Below are 19,293 nucleotides of genomic sequence, written 5' to 3'. Positions count from 1 at the left end.
GGTTGCGGCGCTTATCTCGCTTTATTGGCCAAAGGAGCTGGTGTACAGCTTCTGGGTCATGTGGCCAGTATGACTAAGCCGCTTCTGGCGAACCAGAGCAGCGCATGGAAACGCCGTTTACCTTCCCGCCGGAGCGGTACCTATTTATCTACTTGCACTTTGAGGTGCTTTCGAACTGCTAGGTTGGCAGGAGCAGGGACCGAGCAACGGGAGCTCACCCTGTCGTGGGGATTCGAACCGCCAACCTTCTGATCAGCAAGTCCTAGGCTCTGTGGTTTAACCCACAGTGCTACCTGTGCCCCTCTCATTGTGAAGGCAGCCCCCGAAAAGCGGAGGCTGTTCTCGTCACTCCCCTGCTGAGGTTGGAATGGAACTTGTGCCACTACTACCTCCCGTACATTGCTAGGAGCTTTGGCAGGGATGGAGGAGTCCCCATTAGACTGCCCCACCCACTTCAGTCTCAGTGGCTTGGTGAAGAGATAAGGCTCTCCGCCCCACTTCTGGCCTCCACAATGAGAACAAAGACTCTCCACCCCAGTAATGAATGAAGGAGAAACAAGACCTGTAGTTGCCTGCAATGTTTTCAATGCACATTTAGTTGGGCTCTCCGTCAGTCCAAATCTACTCTTCGTACTTGACGTTTTGTACTTGAGTAGGTGCACCTGTGTAATAAATAAGTTCACTGTGCCAGCTTTGAAGGGCATATCCATGCATTGTTAGGTGCATGCCCCTGTAAAAGTTCTTCCAACCCATTTTGTAGGAAGGTCAGAGACAGACAGACAGACAGACAGACAGACAGACAGAGTCTGGCTACAAGTCACTAACAAGTTTCATAGCTGAGTAGGCATTTGAACCTGTAGCTTCCTAGTCATAATCTGGGATTCTCTGCCATTCTGTCACACAGGCTCTCCTAAGAAGGGAAGTCGAGTGAAGCAATGCAAAGCATGGAATTGTTAGACACTGTGTTTGAGAAACAGCATGGAGCTGTAGATACTCCTCTACAGGAGCTGTAGTAACTCCTCTAAGAGTCAACCTGCATGCTCTGTTGTTGTAGTGTTGGTTTCTCAGATTGCCAGCGTAGGGGACATGGTTCAGAACTTGGTATGGGAGATAGGAGGTTTGGGTCCTTTTGCCCCACTGCAGCCTTAGTTCAGATCAGGCAACTTTGCACCTGCTATTTGCATGGAGAAGGAAGGTCCTATATCACCCAAGGGGAGTTTCCTCCCCCCCAATTGCAAGCACGGCGGTGGGGGATGAGGCTGGTCTGGATCTGGACCACAGCAGGGTCCGGTCCCCTGTGCTGGCAAGGTATAAAAGAGAAACCTAGCAGTGATCATAGTTCAGCTGATAGAGTGTGAGGCTCTTAATCTCAGAGTTGTGGGTTTGAGCCTCACTTTGGGTGAAAGAATCCTGCATTGCAGGGGGTTGGACTAGATGGTCCTTGTGTTCCCTTCCAACTCTACAGTTCTATGATTCTATGATGGATCATCATCATCATCACCATCATTTTTTATTTGTATGCCGCCTTTCCACAGTTAAAAAAACAATGCTCAAAGCGGCTTACATCAAAACAAGATTTTTGTTGTTGTTTAGTCATTTAGTCGTGTCCGACTCTTCGTGACCCCATGGACCACAGCACGCCAGGCACTCCTGTCTTCCACTGCCTCCCGCAGTTTGGTCAAACTCATGCTGGTAGCTTCGAGAACACTGTCCAACCATCTCGTCCTCTGTTGTCCCCTTCTCCTTGTGCCCTCCATCTTTCCCAAATTCAGGGTCTTTTCCAGGGAGTCTTCTCTTCTCATGAGGTGGCCAAAGTATTGGAGCCTCAGCTTCACGATCTGTCCTTCCAGTGAGCACTCAGGGCTGATTTCCTTAAGACTGGATACATTTGATCTTCTTGCAGTCCATGGGACTTTCAAGAGTCTCCTCCAGCTCCATAATTCAAAAGCATCAATTCTTCAGCGATCAGCCTTCTTTATGGTCCAGCTCTCACTTCCATACATCACTACTGGGAAAACCATAGCTTTTACTATACGGGCCTTTGTTGACAAGTTTTACATAGCAAGATTTACATAATTACAAAAGTCATAAACAGTAAATAAACCACATCAAAAAAACACACAACCAAATGGGAAACAATTTCCACATAAATCAAAATCTAAAATTAAGAATACAGCATTCCTACCAGAGTTTAAGATGACATAGGTAAAAAACAACAAAACAGAGCCCTCTCTGCCCAGCAGCAGCAGTGGCAGCAGTCCTTTATACAGCCCATCAGGCCCTGCCCTGGGCCAGGTGGTGAGTGGCAGGACTGGGGCCCTCAGGCGCTGAGCAGTGGAACCCTCCCGGATGGTAGCCACAGCAGCAGTTCTTATAGGCCTGTCAGGCCCTGCCCTGGGCCAGTCACATCAACAATGCCCTGTTAAAAAGGGGGTGCAGACAACTGCAATTCTGTCACTCTCAATGAAGTTTTTCAATGGTTTAGTAGAAACTGGCCAGTTTCTGGCCAGCTCTGTGATCAATGTCCAAGGCAGTTTGGCCCTAATTGTAAAAAAAAAACACCTCCTGAATACTTTCAAGTGAATATATGTCCTCCCCCCCCCCCAGTGGCGTAGCGTGGATTGTCAGCACCCAGGGCAAGGCAAGTAATTTGCGCCCCCTAACCCTGAGTGAGCCAGGTAGGGGCAAAGAGCTGCGAGTGCGAGTGCCCCCCCCAGATGTAGCGCCCGGTGCGGCTGCCCCCCCTGCACCCCCCACGCTACGCCACTGCCCCTTCCTCATTTTTGGTAGACCATGCATCATTTCCACTGGACCAAGCTACTTCCAGAATGTGCCAGAACGCTCCTGGTATGCAGCGCTGCGAAATGACTTGCAAACGTGAACATAATTACGGCGCTGCATTTCAAGCCTTGTTCCTATGAGTGAGATATTCTCACAGCCGAGATTTAAAAGGTATAATGACACCAACATTAACTCATAAAGACTTATACAATTCCCTGCTCTTTGTGTATAAATTTGTCAAACCCGAACTGACAGCAATACAAATGGAGGTTATTGAAATCCATTTCCCCCCAAGCAGACCACTAAATCATTTAATTTTTCTCTTGCTAGACAAAATCTGATACCAGAGGTGTCTAATTGCTGGGGTTATATATTTTTCTTTCAACTTTTGACGTTCTAATCTCTGCTAATAAGCTTCCCATCCTTCTTAAAGGTGCAAAGTTTGCGTGATGAAAAGGAACTTCTTGCCGTGCAAGGCATCGCAGATGGGTGAGATGTTATCAAATCACTGCTGAAACACAGTCAGCCTTATCCAGCAAGGCAGTTGCAGGGCCTGAGTTGATGCTGACACAAAGTGTGGATGTTCCTTTCAGTCTTCTTAATATATATTTTCCTCCAAAAAAAACAACCTTTAAATGCTGTACAGCCAGGGGGTTTTTTCAGCCAGAACTCAGTTCCAACACCTCTCAGGTGGGTACCATTGCCATTATAAGAAAACAAGGGAGACATTCACGGTGAGTTCCGGCACCTCTTTTTCTAGAAAAATAGCACTATGTACAATAAACAGTATCCCTGAAACAGAAATATGGCATGCAACAAGTAAAACAGTAATATAAAAGCATGTAAAAACAGGGAAATCATGGCATTCAAACACATAAAACAGGGCTTGGTGTTATGCAGGGGTCAGCAAACTTTTTCAGCAGGGGGCCGGTCCACTGTCCCTCAGACCTTGTGGGGGGCCGGACTATATTTTGAAGGGAAAAAATGAATGAATTCCTATGCCTCACAAATAACCCAGAGATGTGTTTTAAATAAAAACACACATTCAATTCATGTAAAAACACCAGGCAGGCCCCACAAATAACCCAGAGATGCCCTTTAAATAAAAGGACACATTCTACTCATGTAAAAACACTCTGATTCCCGGACCGTCAGGAAGGCGATTAGGCCTGATCCGGCCCCTGGGCCTTAGTTTGTCTACCCATGGTCTTATGGATCAGGGAAAGCCAGGGCAAAATGATAAGTCTTTACAAGAAATCTGGAATACCTTGATAGCTGCTGCTTCACATATGACACAGGGAAGGGCACTCCATAGCATAGAGTCACCAGCAGAAAATGTCCATTTTTAGGTCACCACCTGAAAAATGTTTAATGCATGCGTTAGGTACAGATGTTGCTAGACCTCAAGTTGCACTGATAGCCTTCCTCAAACTAGTAAAGATGTTTTGGACTACAACTCCCATCATCTCCAGCTATTGTCTACACTACCTGTGGCTGATTGATGAAGACGGTTGTGGCTGTCTCACACACAAACACAGACATGGGCGTACTTTAGAAACCAACAAACAGAGCAGCAGGGAAGAACAATATCCCATTCCAAAGATGCCAACAGCACAATAGCCACAGCAGGGAGTCCATGCTGGAAAAGTCCATGCCGTTTCTTTTGGCATCATTGTGAAGGGACCTGTCAGAGCTGCCCGAGGTCCCAGCTCACAAAGGACCAACGCCAGTTCGTTGTTATATACAAAAGTCTTTATTGAAGTTCAGTTTCGATTTCAAAGCTGCGGCGCGCAGCTCTACGTCTCAACTCTAGACCGCTGAAGCTCCGTCTGAATCTCCTCCCCCCAGACACCAGTTTAAGACTCTAGCCTTGCTCCACCTCTTCCTTTGCTCTTTTCTCCTCTGGGCCCGCCTGTCCGCTGGGGTCTCGCCCTTTCTAGACTCTTCTGACGCTGAGTCCCCTGAGTCTTCCCCCTCCCTCCGGCGGGCTTTAGGACCTGGTTCCCAATCCGGGTTTCCTGCTGTGCCGCGCGCCTGTACATTCGAACTTGGCGCGCGCGCCCAGCCGGCAACCTTCCTCCTGACCGTTACACTGCTCCTGTCACTGCTTCCCCCTTCGGATAGGCTAGCTGGACCTGACTTCCCCTCCGTTCCCTCACTCTGTGATAGAGGCGTGGCCAGCCCTGATTCATCTTCTCTCCCTGCTGGAGGAGAAGCTGGCCCTGATACATGGGACTCTTCCCCCCCCCCACTACGCTCTGGTGGAGGAGCTGGTCCTGATCTCCCGCTGCTGCTTTGGGAGTCCCCGCTGGCCCCTTGCTTCTGGTGTGTCCCCCCTGGGACCCCCCTTGCCCTGGTCATCGGCGCCCCCCTCTGGGAATCTTCTGATTCGCTGGAGAAGCTCATGGAATCTCTCGGGCCACTTTCATACTCCCCTACGCTGCCCTCCGATTCTTCCCCTTCGCTCTCCATTTCCTCTCTCCCCTGTGCCTCTGCTCCTGAGCCCCTGACAGGACCATATGCTACATATGGATGGATGTAAACATGTGGGGCAATTCCATATTGTTCTAGGATCATATGGAGGAGATGTAGGGATGGTGGAGAAATTTCATTCAGCTTATATCTGTCTGATGTGGCAAGTGTCTCTATTGTTGATCAAAACTCAGAGTTCAGTAAACAAATATGGAACTAAAATGTGTGGGATTTGCTTGCGAACACTTCTTTAGTTTTTGCATAAGCTGGAAAGGCTATTCATGCTGGAAGAAAATCTTCAGAGTTAGTAAGGCCCATTTCCTCCCTTTGGTTACATATTCACTTAGATTGCAATCCAATGCCCACTTACTGGGAATGTGCACTGCTGAACTCCATGGAACTTAACCTTTGTGTAGGATCCTTGTTGTCTTTTGTTTATTCAGAGAGGCAAGGATGAAATGCCAGCATTTTTGTGGTCACGTGACATGTCTTCTCATCCCCTTTCCTCCATTTGTGAATGTTCATGACAACACCAGGCAGTTATTTTCTTGGTTATCAAATGATGCGCCATGAGAGGATGTAACATTCTTGCATCTCTGGTGCATCCCGAAGGAGCCTGGGGTTGATGTTATGTGCCTTGAGAAGGAACGTGGCGATGATGGCGATGATGCATTGCTCATGAGTCACCATTTGCCCAACCCAGGGGTCTGCAACCTGCGGCTCCAGAGCCGAATGTGGCTCTTTTACACCTTTGCCGCAGCTCCGGGGCGGATACTAGCGAGGGGAGGAGGCGCATTGTGCACCCCGACACTCCCCACTGTGGCGGGCGCTATACTGGCTGTGACGTCGCATGGGGGTGGTGCGTGCATTAGTCACGCACCGTCCCGACGTCACCTTCCCGGTTTTGCGGCTCCCAGTTTTTTCCCCTTTGGAAACAGGTCCAAGTGGCTCTTTTTGTCTTAAAGGTTGCAGACCCCTGGCCCAACCATTTAAAGCTAGGATTGGGGTGGAGTGGGGAAATGGGTAAGTGCATAATATCTGCATAATATAAAGCAGATGATTATTTGGAAAGATGAAGATATTCTTGGTATCTGCTATGCAAGCTATAATTGAGAGAACAAAAGATTCCGAGCTTTATGGTTTTTAAAAAATTAAAGAGAGAGAGAGAGGAAAGACGCAACTGGATATTTAGCAACCAGGAAGTTGTCTATGAAAAATCCCATTAAACTGCTCAGAGAGTGTTCCCATCCATTGCGCTGGAGCTTATGGAGGAAAATTACCCAGTGAGTGGTGCCTCAGGCCTCGGTGAACCTTTATTATGTCATTCAGTGCAAGAGTATCATTCTGGAGGGATGACGAGATGTATCTCACAGAAACGTGGAATTGTAGAGTTGGGAGGGATCCCAAGGGCCATGTCAGTCAGTACCCCGCAGGATCACACAATAACTGACCAGGCTTACTTTTGAGTAAAGAGAGGATTGTGATTATGTACCAATACAGATGTTAGTGGACTCCAACTCTCACCAGCTCAATGCATCTCAACCAATGGTCAGGGATGGTGGGATAGGCTTCTCTTGTACATTTACTGGTACTATAAGACTCTTAGCATCATTCATCTGGCAACCAATTTGAGCTACGAAGCTGAAGCTGGTATCTTCAAACTGAGGTGCATATTGATAAGAGACTGTTCTCCCTCTCCCTCTCCCTCTCTCTGTCTCTTCTCTCTTCTTTGGTAGTTTATTATTATCCTTTCTCTTTCTCTCTCCTTGGTAGTTTATTATTATCCTTATATTCTCTCTCACTGTGTTTTGGTAAGAATTTTATACTGATGAAAGGGAAGGATAGTTTGAGGACCTCGTGTGAGAGGCAGTTAAGGGGAGATCTCACAGGGGAGGAATGAGTCCAGGTGAGAGCTGGGAGGGCATACCTTCCTATGTAGGGGATGCAAGTTAAGGTAAAGGTAACGAACCCCTGGATGGTTAAGTCCAATCAAAGGCAACTATGGGGTGTGGCACTCATCTCACTTTCAGGCTGAGGGAGCTGGCGTTTGTCCACAGACAGCTTTCCGGGTCATGTGGCCAGCATGACTAAACTGCTTCTGGTGCAACAGAACACCTGACAGAAGCCAGAGCACATGCAAAAGCCATTTACCTTCCCACCACAGCGGTACCTATTTATCTACTTGCACTGGTGTGCTTCTGAACTGCTAGGTTGGCAGGAGCTGGCACAGAACAACGGGAGCTCACTTCATCACGGGGATTTGAACCGCTGACCTTCTGATTGGCAAGCCCAAGAGGCTCAGTGGTTTAGACCACAGTGAGAGAGGATTTTGTAGTTTCTGTTTCTGTTTCTTCTTTGTTTAGTTTCATTCTTTTCTTTATTTCTTGTAGATTAGTTTGTTCTTTTAATTGTATTGTGAAAAACTTTTCCCCCCCCAAAAAAAAATGGGGGGGGGCTAATTTCCTCCATATCCTGCAAATTAATCTACGCAAGGGACATTAGCTAAGCATTTCTTTGTAACAAGAGACCACATTGGATCTAAAGGATGCTGGGGACACACTCAGATCTGCTGCAGAATAAATCCTATCCTTTCAGCAGGATGGAGAGGTTTCATTTAAATAAAAACAGCAAGATATAAATGAGCAGGGACAAAAGATGTGCATTTATCACATACGGTAGATGCAAAGCGTGGGGAGGTTATTCACATAACCAAAGCAAAATTTGATTTGCAAAAAAATATAAGATTGCAACGCTTCTTTTAAATGAAGAAAGGGGGTACCATAATGAGAAAGTCTTTAAGCTGGCACTTTCATTTAAATCAAGGTTGGGGAGCCTGTTGCCCTTCAGCTGATGTTGGACACCAATTTCTGTTTGCCCCCCCCCCCCAATCCAGTATGGCCTGTGGTCAGGAATGGCGAAAGTTCTAGTCCAACAAGATCTGGAGAATCACAGGTCCCCCATGTTTGATTTGAAGTATTGTGCTGATGCGGCAACTACTGAAGCTGCATTCTGCTTACTGAAGAAAAATGAAGCCACAGAGTTCCTTTCGCTTTGCACATGTCAAGCGCTGCCATGGGCTATGAACAAATGCTTACTTCTATGGATGAATGGGAATGACTTCCCCCTTACTGACGCCGTAGATCCAAGCCTGAACCTACTAGATTGATAAGCGTTCAGATTTGATTGATAACTGTGAAGAAGAGCCTGGTTTCACTGAGGGAAGTGGGGATTTTGCTGTAGGAGAGGAAAGCCTATCCCAGACCTTTCTAAAAGTAAGAGGGGGAGAAAGAGCGGCATCCATTTTAGCACTAGAGAGGACAAGTGCGTAATGTCTGAAGAAAAGATGAATTCAGGAACATAAGGAAATGAACAGATACCCTGTATGGGGATGGAGCATAGATGCACATGCTCTGTTTCATTTAGAGCATAATAACCTAAGAAGGGACTGATAGATCAGCCCAGTGACCCATCTAGTCCAGCATCCTATTCTCACTGTGGTCAACCAGATGCCTATGCGAAGGCCTTCACCCCACAGCACTCCACATTACCAGGGTTTTCAGTAACTGGCATTCAGAAGTACACTGGTTCTATCAGGGTTAGTAGCCTTTGATAGCTTATCCTCCATGAATTTGTTTAATCCTCTTTTCGCACCATCCTGGGTTAGTGGGCACCACTGCCTCTTACGAGAGAGAATACCATAGTTTATCCTCTGTGAATAAGACCTTTCTTTGGTCAATCCTGAACGTTCCAGCATTCCACGTCGTGGGATTATTGCAGATATTAATATTGGGCAGCACAAAGCAACTGGGTGCATAAAAACAGACTCCTTTTGGAACAAAATGTTTTCTGGGCCCATGTCATTTATAACTTTTCCTGCAGAACTTTCTTCAAAACAGAACAAAGACAATAGTGGCACATCCAAAATACTTGCATGCAATATCTTGTGCATGTCCAGCACAGGATCAGCTCCTTACAAAATATGAAATAATTCCAGTGTTACGAGAGAGGGAGAAAAACTTTTCTGTATCCACTCTTGTCAGTCTTCAGGGACTCGGCTTCCTCCTCCCCTTTGGCAGTAGATAAGCAGAACAAAGAGGAAGGAGTCTCTTACCAGTTAGAATTTTTAATGATCACAGCGAGAGAACAAAGAATCCATTCCTAGGAATTAAGGTGCTCCCAATTAAGGGTTCCACCCACTTCCTCCCTTGTCATCCACGTCACTACCACGTCTTGCAACCTGATTTTGCAACCACTGTGCTCTCTGTGCTACCACCTTATCTGCTCTTATTGACCTTGGGCCGAGCAAATGAATACTTTCCAGCAAGAGTGAGTCTGTTCTCTCTCTCTCTCTCTCTCTCTCTCTCTCCCCCCCCAATTTTCCTCCTCCTAGCTGTTCCCCACCCAGTACCTCCCAGCTTCTGCCTTCTGAACTATGTCCCTCTGCAAACCACTGTTCCAAATCTATACTGTCCTCCTGCTTCTGGGAAGATTCAGGATCCTGATCAGGAGTAACAACGGGGGGGGGGGGGGCTCCCACCATTCCTCCTCAGTGCAGCCCTCCACAGCATGGTCCCTGACAACTCTCTCCATACCATGAATAATTTCATGCACTCAATCATGTCACCTCTTGCATACCTTTCTGCTGAACGAAAAAGTCCCAAATGTTGTAACCTTTCTGCATGGGGGGGATGCATATGGGAAAAGAGCACACAGGTCCTTCAGAGTGCATTCACATAGGGATTTGTGTCAGAGATCTGGTGCGCCATCCCCGTCAGCAATCAGGCTGGGCTGAGGTCATACTGGTCCCCAACCTGCTGCCAAAGCAGACCAAGCTGCACATGCTGAAATCCCTTAATCCACACAGCTGTTAAGGATGCTGAAGCCCTGTCCTCTTTTTAGCATCGTGGCCATCATCATGCCATTCGTTTGCATCTGTTGCAAAGCTAGTTTGGTTAGTAGGCACTTCAAAAAGAAACCCTCTAAATCCCATGCATTTGACATCAATCAGCGATTTGTGATGGCTGGGGCAGCCCAAGCAGCCCACAAGGGAGCAATAGGAGCAGGTTTCCATTTCCTATTGTGCTGCCCATAAAGGTTATGTAAGGCTACTTCTCTTGCAAGTGTCAAGTTCTATTTTCTTGGATTTTACCTGAGGTAGCCTGGAATTCTTTTTGCAATGAAGTCTTCATCTTTTTAATCTGTAGCCAAAGTATATTGTATATTCAGGAGAGAAGAAAGTGACTGAATCTCCCTCTGGCTCCTAATTTTGGGGGGTTTTGACATGCCGTCACATTGAACAGGATGGGGGATGTATGCTGATCGCTAATGAGAAAAATTCACAGTGCACATAAATATTCGCTTTGAGGTGTAGCGAGTTGACTGCTGTTGATCGTACTGCAAACTTTGGTCAACAGCAGGTTAATCAACTGAAATGTTGGTGGCTTAATTGGTGGGAGCTATTTTAATCAAATTACTTTTGAATTTATATTTCTTGGTATCTTTTAATGATGGATGCCATCAGACTTTGTGCTTGGGGAGAAGACTAGGCATGTTCACAGTATTCAGAAGATTTATGATGTTGGTGCTTATTAACCTTCTGCAGCACTCCAGTGATTTTCAAAGCAGAGCTGAGTGGGATTTTTATTTTATTTTTTGATATGGTAATGATCTTCACAATGAGATCCATGACAAAAGAGATCTGAGGAGGTATGACTAAAGCTGCCTGCTAGGGCTCTTTGAAGATCCCCACATTAAATACACAGAAGCCAGGCGAGAAGTTCTTGTCTGGGCAATTGAATCCCTTTTTATATACTAGGCAGAGTTATTCCGCTTTTTGAAAATAACCTGTAGATAAGAACCACAGGACCAGTTTAAGATGGAACTGTATCACGAGGTACATTTTTGCAGGGTGAAGTGGTTTTATGAAAGTTTGCTGCCTAAGGATTTGGAAGTGCACCGGTTAAATAGAAAAGGCAGCTTTGATTTTAAATGCTGGGTGTACCTGGGTGAGGAGTGGTTTAACAATCAATCCCTCTTCACAGGGACCTCTGGAACTTGTAGTTCTATGAGGGGAATAGGGCTCTTCCAACAACTCCCAATGCTCTTAGCAAACTACAGTTCCCAGAATTCTAGGGAAACCATGACTGTTTAAAGTGATGAATTGTACTTTCAGTGTATCGTATACATGTGGCCCACAGAGGGGTGGGAAGGAAGGAAGAGCCGTTTCCCAGAGTCCAGTCATGGGGTTCTGTGGGATTTCTTCCAGGGGAATAACAACAAGAATAATAATTTATTATTTATACCGCGCCCATCCGGCTGGGTTTCCTCAGCCACTCTGGGTGGCTCCTAACAGATTAAAAACAGAATAAAACATCAAACATTAAAAACTTCCCTAAACAGGGCTGCATTCAAATGTCATCAAAGAGTCAGATAGTTTTTTGTTTCCTTGACATCAGATGGGAGGGCGTTCCACAGGACGGGTGCCACCACCAAGAAGGCCCTCTACCTGGGAAGCAAAGTACAACATGGAAAGGAGTAGCAAGCGAGTTTCTCACATGAAAAAAAAAGTGACTAATAGTGTCTGTAGACAGACAGGTCATGTATCCACAGCAGTGGTCTGAGGAAGAATGACTGCTGAGATGAGCGCAGAGAAGAAACGCCATGGTGCATCTGCAGCAGCACAACCGGACACCTTCATCTGCCCCAGCTGCAACAAAAAATGTCTCTTACATATCGGTCTCTACAGCAGGCGCTGTAACTCCCCAATGGTTTAACCCCAAAGGTGCTCTCCATTATTATCTCCCAAGACAGACTAATGCCAACAACAACAACAACAAAACAATGCCTCCTGTTTCAGGTTCCACAAATGCTAGAAACTCAATCTCTTTTTTGACAACAAAAGCTGGGAATTTTGAGATTATGGGTCATTTGGGAGGAGGCTGCCCCTCTTGCCCTCCTCCTACAGGAGTCCTTCTCAGGTAGGACCACATCAATGGGTGGAGCTACTGTTGTTGAATGTGCTCAGTTCCACTTAAGAATAGCTCTTCTCCAAAGGTACTTGCTGATGACAACCTATCCGCTGTTATTTAAATTAATTTTTTTATATTGCTTTGTGTCAGACTGTACAACAGATAAGCTGAACAGAAGAAAAGGCCATGATAAAATTCAAATGTATGGATGAACATCAAAAGTGTAAAGGAAAATGTCTCCTATGATCCTGATGCATGAATGAACATGGAATGTTTTCGTCTTTGCCAAATGAATGATACTCTGCAAATGCTGAAGAATATTTGCCTACTGTTGAGGTAGATAAATGAATCTCTTCCTGACATGTGCATCATTTAAACAAACACATTTCCATTCCATGTCTAACTAGTTCCTATGTCTGGCCTGAGGAAAATGGAATCGATTAAGTGTGAATGTTTTTCATTAGGGTGAGTGTACTGGCTTGAACAGAGAATGCAGATGTCAGTGGATGGCTACAGAAAATTGCTATCTGTATCTAAAGCTTTGACACAGAGATAGGGAACCTGTGGCCCTGCAGAGGTTGCAGAACTTCAACTCCCAGCAGCCCCTGTCAGAATGACCAGAGATGACGGGAGTTGTAGACCAGCGACATCTGGAGAGCCACAGCTACCTATTCCTGAGTCAACATGATCTTTGAAAATGTATGGGCGCGCGTGGGCTGCCCATGTGGTTACTATGCCCCTGGCTCTCTTGATTTCTGATCAAATGAAGATGCAGGGTCAACTCATCTTCCCCATCTATATTTACCAAAATTCCTGATTACACCCTGATATATTATTATTTAATATTTCACAATTTAATTCTCTATGTAGATTGACGACATGCAGAGCCAGCCTGCCCATGAGAGGTGGGGTTAAGTGGCTGCCTCAGGTGACAAAAGAGCGAGAGGCATCCTGTCTGCCCCAACACTGGCAAAACAACCCCTCTCACCAAGAATGTTCCAGAGGACGGCATTGCCACTCATCTTCCCCACCTCTGGGACAGAGAAGATGAATGTCAAGGCCTTGTGGAACACCCTCTCTCACCACTTTTGGTGAGACGGGGAGTTCTGAAAGTGGCAGAAGTGGATTGGCTGAGGTGGGGTGGGATGGCAGAAGTTGGGGGCAGAGGGCGGCACATTCCTGTTTTGCCTCAGGTGGCAGGCTGCCCCTGGCTATACATAACTTTGACAGGGTTTTGTTTGTTTTTGTATTCAAACCAATAGAGTTGAAGTTAAGTCCCACTGCAATCAATGGGACAAGCAGTGCTTTGGGGGGCACTCAAGGGTACACAGTACTGGCACCTTTCCCCCCTCAAACATTAAATGTGTGGCACTTACTGTAGCAACCTCATGGTGAGTACCGGCACCTTAAAACAAAAAAAAGCACTGGGGACAAGTTAATGATGACTTGATTAAATGGGAACTAAGTGCAACTAAGAATTATGCAGAAATTCTGGTTTAATATGCTGGCTGTTTGCCGTAAATAAACATTGACTTGACTTGATTCAATGGTGCAACTAACAGTACGCCTCAAAGCCCATCTGCAAGAAGTTAATATCTTAGTACATTAACCTTCACCTTGCCTCGCAAATGCTGACTTGGTTATGCCGGCATTAGAGGACACCTCCACAGAAGAAGAACCCCCGGGAACAATTTCTGGGATGCACATTCCCATCGATGCTCTCAGTCCTAGCCATCTCACCACCCAAACTGGCTACTCGATTTCAAACAAGGAGTTGACAGCAGACACCAGGGACCATGGTCTAACAACTGGCGCCCCTGAGGTACTAGAGGAACTAACAGTATGGCTTCAGCCCAATCATGTTCTAGGCTGGAGCAATATGTGTTCCTGTTGAATTGTTTCAAGTCAAATTGTTTACTATTGCCTTTTAAAGTGGGTTGTTGTTTTTTTTAAATGAACCCCAGCTGTGTTGGAAATATTAAGGGCGGTTGACAATTAATCACGCAATGTCACTCTCCTGCCATTTTCTATGGTGGGATATTTATAGACAGAAGAACCTACTGCATGCTACTCAAATTCATCAGCAACTCTAAACTACTAGGGTTATCACATATTTTTTGTAACAAAGAGTAGAATTGGAAGAGTGGTTTACACCATGCAAATTGGCATCCCAACCAAGTTTTATGAATAGTCATGTTGGCTATGGTTTACAGGAGCGGTGGCTCAAAACATCTGGAAGTCCTGGGATGGGAGGGAAAGCCACCTTTAGGAATATCCCCTGGATAATGTTTTCGAAGGCAATATGTTGCATCGCCGACACAGGTTCTGAATCAGCTGTGGCCCCATGGCAGACTTTCCTTCGAAGTTTTCCAGGAGGCATCCGAGGGCTTCTTTAAAGGAAAGAGATAGAAAATCTTTTGTTTCATTATGGATTTGAACTCCTGTCTGACAAGGCAAAGGCAAACAAAGGTTTTGCTTTGAGAAGTCTCTTTCCATTACTCAGCCTTCTATGAGTCACTGCTGTTCTTTCTGCCATGCCTGTCCCTGAGACTCCAAACAGTCCCCATTTCTGATTCCAGCTCCAGAATGTCGCTTCCCTCCTTTGACAGAGGTCTGGCATACCTTCATTTTAAAGGAAGGCAAAATAAATAGCTCGTTAGGAAGACTGGCGTTTCAGCTCATATATTGACCCAGCCGTGTGCGTACACCCACACACCACCTCCTCATTTCCATTTCATTCCTCCTGACAGAAAAAAACAAACCTCTCATATTTGGCTGTATTTCAAAGCAAGCCATTGGCTTTCAATTCCGTAGGACAAACAGAAGGACAGGGAGAATTGTCAATGAATAGCCCTATGAAATAGATGAAGTGACGCAGCAATGAGGCCCCTGAGGCCCATCTCTCACATGGGGGGAGAGAGTCTTAAGCCACATTCATAACATAAATTTAAAGCACCATGGTATTATTTAAACAGTCACTTCCCCCAGAAAATCCTGGGAGCTGTAGTTTGTTAGGGTGCTGAGAGTTGTGAAGAAACCATTGTTTCCCTCATAGAGCTACAATTCTTAGAGCTTCTTGTGAAGGATTTAATATTAAAGTAGCATGGGAGGGAATTCTTGCTCCCACTTACCATCCCCCCCCCCCGCCAAGGATGATGAGGAACCATTAGTGGGCACTCTTTGGGTTTGGTTAGTCAACCAGCTACAAATAAACCTAAGTTACCATGTCCAGCTTAAGTAGTTCCTTAAGCTTCTTAAAATCAGATTTGAAGTCCAGAGTAGATGTCCAACTACACTCAGCATACCCTTGCCTCTGTAGAATGGAACCCAAGAGGACATGATCGCTTCCAGTAAATCAATCAGTTTCTCCCTCTTGGTGATGACCACTCCAAGACAGATGATCCCCTTGTTGCTTCTTCCACCTTTTGAGAAATGAAATTGTCAGTGAGGCAATTGATGAATTTGTTGGTCCTCACATTCTTGGCATAGTCTGAGTTCCAGCAGATATCAGGGTAGTTGAAGTCTCCCATGCCTACTGTATATCTCCTTTTAGAATGGTTGGCAATCTGCTCTAGGAAGGCTTCATCCAAGTCTTCTGTCTAACTTGGTGGTCTATATCAGACACCCACAGTAAGGTTGCTGTTGTTTCCCTCTCCTACAATTTTTACCCATATACTCTCAATCTACCTTCCATGCTCCAAGTCATGGATCTCTTCACAAGTGAACACATCCTCTGCATATAATGCTGCTCCTCCATCCCTCCTGTTTATTCCTTTTGAATAGGTTGTACTCCTCAATTTCTACATTCCAGTCATGAGTTTCATCCCACCAGGCTTCAGTAATGCCTATTAGGTCATATTTGTTGTCCTGTTTTAAGAGCTCAAATTTGTCTAGCTTGTTTCCCATACTCTGTGTATTAGTATAGAGACTACTCAAACCATGGGCCATTCCCTCCAGCTGCTTCCTTGTTTGCCTTTTAGCACCTCAGTTTCCTGTGCACCAGTGAAACTATTATCCCCATTACCAGGTGTTCCCCTGTCGTCTGTAATATTTTCCCCATGAAAATATTTTCCGGTGCCAGTGGGCCTTGACAGGCTTATCTAACCACAATTGTTGTGTACTGAGCAGCATTGGGCAACTGGACCTAGCCACCCTTTAGATTTCCCCATAATGGGCAGACCCACCCACTTGTCAAAGTTAGTCCACAGAGAGTACTGGGGGACGTAAGGATACTTAGGATAGAGAACTTGGCTGCGGCAGCACTACAAAAATGATCAGGTGGACTGCTGTCAATTGAATTTACAGACAGTGCAGCTCTTTCTTATTTGTTATAGGTAGTGGGGAGAAGTGATTTCACAGCTGCTTGCCTCTGCCAGAGAAACCGGCAAGATCAGAGAGACTCAATTTTTCAGAATTTGCCTGTTTTGTTTTGCGGCCCTTCAGAGTATGTCATCAGTCATAACATTCATAAAGGAACCATCCATATGGCATCATTTGAGAAATGGAAGCTAAATGGGTGTCATCAGTATACAAATCTGCTCAGTTCTTCCCTTTATATGTCGGTCTAGTTGCTGTGATGGTGATGATGTGTGTGTGTTTGTTCCAGAATTGTTGAGAAATGTGTTCTGCACAATACAGTCTACATCCAATTCAGGGGCGGGGGGTGGCGCGGGGGAAGCATGCATGCTAATCTCCTTTTAATGGAGATGTTGTAAAGAGGCCATATAATCCCAGCTCTGTGGATTTTGCAATTTCAGTACTGGAGAGTATTGGATAATTCCTGCAGAAAGAATGGTGCCAAGCAGCATTGCAATCAAACAGCCTCTGCCAGCTGAGGGATTAGGAAGACATTAGCATCTAGTTGCTGTCTGCAGCTTGGCATCCAGAGACTCAGCTGATCTCTTGTGGCCAAGGTGTAGCTGGGTGTCAGCTGCTTCTAATTTATGTACAGTGGTACCTCGGGTTAAGTACTTAATTTGTTCTGGAGGTCTGTTCTTAACCTGAAACTGTTCTTAACCTGAAGCACCACTTTAGCTAATGGGGCCTCCTGCTGCCACTGTGCTGCCAGAGCACGATTTCTGTTCTCATCCTGAAGCAAAGTTCTTAACCTGAGGTACTATTTCTGGGTTAGCGGAGTCTATAACCTGAAGCGTATGTAACCCGAGGTACCACTGTACACACAGTAGACTAAAAACTGGCATGTGTTTCTGATAGCACTGGCAAATGATACTGCGAAGGAATTAAAGGTCAGCTTGGATGCGTAACCTCACGGAGGACCCATGTAACATGCTTTTGACTGGGAGGGAAGAGATGAAAAGACATAAGAAAAGTGGTTGAGGCAGGAGACACCAAAGGTAGGCAGGCAGGGATGGGCAAGTCTGTCAGTGTTGGTTTCTCTAAGGCTCTCATTTTTTTTTAATCTTAACTTCAATCTTCCATGTTTCCACATCAGTTTGTGATCATCATCATTATTTATTTAAAAGATAAGGCCCTTATGAAAATTTATCACAATTTTAGCGAGAAATTCTCCCAATGTCCACACTTTTGTATACAACTGGGCCTAAGACACATTTTTTTGCAAAGCAATTTCCTAAACATAATGCAATTTTTGTATGCTATTTCCACTAATCTATGCATACTTTGCACTAGTGTATGAAGTTTTGTACACTGTATTTGGCTGGAGAACTGCATTGCAAAATTCAGAGAAATGAGGATTTTTGAAGGATGCTGTGCTTTGGCTCACATATTGTTCTGGAAAGTGAAAATTAAGTAGGTTGACCTTTGAGTATGAACTGAATCAAATTTCTTAAGCATCCTTGTAGCAGAGAATGAGCTGAATTGCACATATCATTTTGAAGGGCCAGACCGAACATTTTGCTGCATATTTTATTGTTTCCCAAGCAATTCCGTCTTCTGTTTCAAAGTAAATCTACCTGAAACCAAAGGTTGTGTGTTATGGTGCAAGTTGACTAGAAGAGGCCCAAATGACCCTGTCACTTTAATAATACCTTTGCAATGCAATCAAATAATTGTGGTGCATTCAACCATCTTTGCATCATTTACAAGGAACATGGAGACTCATTTGGGAGGTTGTTTTATGATTTAGTCTGCAGCAGAGGCAGTAGCCAATGGCCTTTCAGATGATGGGAGAACTCCCTCCAACCCCAACCAACATGGCCAGTCATCAGCAATGAGGGGCATTGTAGTCCAACAAAGATATTCAGGGCATGAAGTTAGCTTCCCTGGTCTATGGGGCTATGCACACATAGCAGCTGCTTTAAATGTATACCTAAAAATGGAAAGTGTAAATGCAACCAACATGTGTCATAAGCTGCAGCTTCCTATTCTTCTCTATGCTTTCAGTGACTGTCAGGGCACTGTCAGGCAAGGAATGACCAGAGTGAGGAATCAACTTTTTATTGTCAAAAGCATGCTTACGAGTTGGGGACGCGGGTGGCGCTGTGGGTAAAACCTCAGCGCCTAGGACTTGCCGATCGTATAGTCGGCGGTTCGAATCCCTGTGGCAGGGTGAGCTCCCGTCGTTCGGTCCCAGCTCCTGCCCACCTAGCAGTTCGAAAGCACCCCTAAGTGCAAGTAGATAAATAGGGACCGCTTTATAGCGGGAAGGTAAACTGCGTTTCCGTGCGCTGCGCTGGTGCCGGTTTGCCGGAGCAGCTTCGTCACGCTGGCCACATGTCCCGGAAGTGTCTGCGGACAGCGCTGGCTCCCCGCCTCTTAAGCGAGATGAGCATGCAACCCCAGAGTCGGTCACGACTGGCCCATACGGGCAGGGGTACCTTTACCTTTACCTTTATGCTTACGAGTTAGGAAAAGGCATGTCTATCAGTCCTACGTCTCTTAGCTACTCCTAGATGTTTTTATTCTGTGAACCGCCCTGAGATCTTTTGATGAAGGGTGGTATACAAATGTAAATAATAATAATAATAATAATAATAATAATAATAATAATAATAATAGATGGGCACCCAATGAGGCAGTTGCTGCAACAGAGAGGCCCCACCCCCCAATTCGGCGTATGTATCACTCCCTATCCCACTCCCACAGCTTCATG

The sequence above is a fragment of the Podarcis gaigeae genome (genome assembly GCF_964106915.1).
Source record: "Podarcis gaigeae genome assembly, chromosome: 4".
Lineage (NCBI taxonomy): Eukaryota > Metazoa > Chordata > Lepidosauria > Squamata > Lacertidae > Podarcis > Podarcis gaigeae.
The sequence above is the reverse complement of the archived record's forward strand: the minus strand, read 5'-3'. Positions refer to the sequence as shown.